A 3709-nucleotide genomic window follows, 5' to 3' on the forward strand; every position below is an offset into this window, starting at 1 on the left:
ACTAAAAGGTAAGCAATAGGCATAAAGCAAATGCAGCATATGGCATTCATTTATCACATGTGAATAACACTTTTCAGTGGTGCTCACAGCATGCCGTTCCATGAGCGCAGCATTTAGTTTTCAACTCGACTCAATGAGCCCAATCAGTCGTCCATGACAACAAAATCATAAACAACAGTGTAGGGCTGGCTAATAAGTCCTTCGTTTTAGGGTTTTGCTCAGGTAAAACAATATTCTTGAAGATTGGAATGACTGGAATTCTGAAAGACTTTGGTTTTTAATTTAAAGATATAATTTAATCGTGTTATTATATGTAGTCGAAAGCGATGGGTTAGAGGAAGCCTACATAACCAACCCATACAGTAAAATGTAACATCCATATATGGCCAGCTATGTAAAGTTTAACATTGATTTATCCTGCAATAGTTGTTGTTCAATTGGAAACATACATTTTTGTCTTCTTATAATGCCTCTTAAGGTGAAAGTAATGTAAAAGTAAATGAATGTAAACGGTTTGCATTACTGAGTTTGGGGAATCCAAAAGTTACATTACTGATTACAACGTGGACAAGTAACTCGTAACTGTAACAGATTACATTTAGAAAGTAACCTCCCCAAACCTGGTTGTGTGTAGTGGCTTTGCTGCCATGCAAAGAAGAAGAAAACAAGGAGAACACCGCCTTGTAAAACGAAGGGATCTTGACATGGGCCAATCAGAGTCGTCTCTTGATCATGTGACTTAGGGAATATAAACAGTGAGTGACATCATCTGTTTACTTCAAGCTTTTGCACGGCTGATAGACTTCATTCGAGTACTGTACTAGTAATATTTGCCTCTCCTAAAATTATGGCAACAGACATCGAAAGATTTGCTTTTTTCGAAGAAGCACACTACGACCAATACGATTACTACAATTTAGCCGAATATTCATGTCATGCTGGTGGAAAAGGTAGAACCAAGAGAGAAATCGGATTGAACACCAATCGCCATATCCCTGCTGGACACGAGAGAAAAATTGCTGAAAAATATCAAAACAGTGAACTCAAACGCAGGAGAACCAAAAGTTTAACATCTTGATGGACTCTGTGTCAGGTAATGTTGTAGAACTATGAAAGATATATAAATTGTGATGAAAATTAAGCTATTTTAGTGCGAACAATGTTGCGCATAAACATGTCTGTTCAATGTCTTTCTGCCTCTGCGCTGTTGTTCTTGTACAACTGCCATTTTAAGACGGGACAAAGAACCCTGTACATTGCATCGGGTGGAGTTTTTGACATTCTGGGTCAACAGCATTTATACCCAATAGCAAATCTAACTGTTGTTCATGTTGACCTTGAAAAAAATATATTATAGTTGATTCATTTATTTTATCTCCCTTCTATACAGATCTCAAACCTAGTTGAAGATTGAACTGGAACATGGTCCAAATTTGTATTTTTGCCTTTCCTGACCCTAATGACCCAACGAAAGGAGTTGACTGGGACTGGCCTGCCAGGAAACACACCTTGGCAGTTAGTTTAGAGTGCACTCCTTTTTCCACATGTTGCACCCCTGTTACTGGACCTAACGGCTCTTCAGTTACAGCAGTGTGCAAGAATAAATGGTTTTAAATGGTTGAAGACATCTCTAGGACTATCATGCTGTTTATGATACTGTTTGGTTTTAAAGTGTAAAAAGTACTGTGTTGTGAATAAAAAGCTGAATAAAGAGATGACGATTTAAAAGAGGTTTGAAGTTGACCCTCATTTATCTGATCTAAATACCTCTATGAAATACATCTTGCCTATTTTTTTTACCCATATTTTCTGTTATTTTAGCAAAAAAAAGTTGTGTGTAGTTCCAGTAGTAGTAATTAACTACTGAAAATACTATCACAATTTTAATTTAGTTCAACTAGGCATACCACAATGCTACTGCAAAATGTAATTAAATGACTAGTTGAACTATACTGAATAAGAAATATAAAGGAAACAATTTAAATTATTTTACTGAGTTACAGTTCATATTAGGAAATCAGTCAATTGAAATAAATAAATTAGGCCCTAATCTATGGATTTCACGACTGGGCAGGGGCACCGCCTTGGGTGGGCCTGGGAGGGCATTGGCTGGCCCTGGCTCCCCAGTGGGTGGGCCTATCAGAATTAGTTTTTCCCCTCAAAAGGGCTTTACAACAGACAGAAATACTCCTGAGCTTTCTAGGTGGCTGGTATCAGACGATTTCGCAGGTGAAGAAGCTGGATGTGGAGGTCCTGGGCTGGTGTGGATACACGTGGTCTGCGTTTGTGAGGCAGGTTGGACGTACTGCCAAATTCTCTAAAACGATGTTGGAGACAGCTTACGGTAGAGAAATGAACATTAAATTATCTGGCAACAGATCTGGTGGACATTCCTGTTGTCAGCATGCCAGTTGAACGCTCCCTCAAAACATGAGACACCTGTGGCATGTTAGAGTGGCCTTTATGGCCTTTATTGTCCCCAGCACAAGGTCTCAATATATGCCACACCTGTCAGGTGGATGGATTATCTTGGCAAAGGAGAAATTACAGGGATGTAAATAAATGTGTGCAAAATTTTAATTAAAAAAAAAGTGCATATGGAACATTTCTGGGATCTTTTAATTCAGCTCATGAAACATGGGACCAACCCTTTACATGTTGCGTTTTATATTTATGTTCAGTGTGCATGTACTGTAGTTCACTACTCCCCATCACTGACAAATTTGGCATGAATCCCAAATGTCACCTCACTCTCCATCTCCTCTCTCAGCCTCTTCACTTTCTCTATCCGTCTTTCCACTTCTTTCTTATTCATTTATCTTCTTCATCAGTAAGACTTTTTTTCCCTCTCTTAAGTCGTGCTCACTTCTTGCCAGTGCAACTATCCTTGTGGCAGTTGGCCTAGTGTAACAGTCTAGCTTCTGTCCCTCTCCTCGCCCCTAACCTGGGCTCCAACCAGGGACCCTCTGCACACATCGACAACAACCACCCTTGAAGCATCGTTACCCATCGCTCCACAAGGCCGTTAAATGTGGAAGACATATGCCAAGTCTAGGTCCAAAAGGCTTCTCAACAGCTTCTAGCCATAATACTCCTGAACAGCTAATCAAATGGCTACCCAGACTATTTGCATTGTCCCCCTCCCCCTCCTCTTTTACACTGCTGCTACTCTCTGTTTATTATCTATGCATATTCACTTTAACTCTATCTACATGTACATATTACCTCAATTACTCGTCCAACCGGCACACAGAAGAGGCCACCCCACATAGCCTGGTTCCTCTCTAGGTTTCTTCCTAGGTTTTGGCCTTTCTAGGGAGTTTTTCCTAGCCACCATGCTTCTACACCTGCATTGCTTGCTGTTTGGGGTTTTAGGCTGGGTTTCTGTACAGCACTTTGAGATATCAGCTGATGTACGAAGGGCTATATAAATACATTTGATTTGATTTGATATGGGTACCCTCCTTGTATATAGCCTCAATACTGTTGTTTTACTGCTGCTCTTTAATTATTTTTTCTATTTGTTCTATTTTTTTTTGTTTTGTTAACTTAACACTTATTTTTCTTAAAACGGCATTGTTGGTTAAGGGCTTGTAAAGTATTCGGCGCTTGTGTGACAAATAAAATAAAATGTGATTTGATTCAATTGAAAGCATTGACCTCTACCTTTTACGTAATTGTTACCAGCGCGACTGGGCGGTACTTTCAC

The 3709-nt window shown here is 39.5% G+C and overlaps 1 long non-coding RNA gene across 1 annotated transcript; it reads left to right on the forward strand.

The window, feature by feature from the left end:
- The first annotated feature begins 365 nt into the window (after positions 1-365).
- Positions 366-1731, forward strand: LOC124015014. The gene is made up of 2 exons (XR_006835073.1): positions 366-1093; positions 1391-1731. It is a non-coding gene; the product is annotated as an uncharacterized LOC124015014 (long non-coding RNA).
- The last annotated feature ends 1978 nt before the right edge of the window (positions 1732-3709 follow it).

Source organism: Oncorhynchus gorbuscha, linkage group LG02 (assembly GCF_021184085.1).
Source record: "Oncorhynchus gorbuscha isolate QuinsamMale2020 ecotype Even-year linkage group LG02, OgorEven_v1.0, whole genome shotgun sequence".
Classification (NCBI taxonomy): Eukaryota; Metazoa; Chordata; class Actinopteri; order Salmoniformes; family Salmonidae; genus Oncorhynchus; species Oncorhynchus gorbuscha.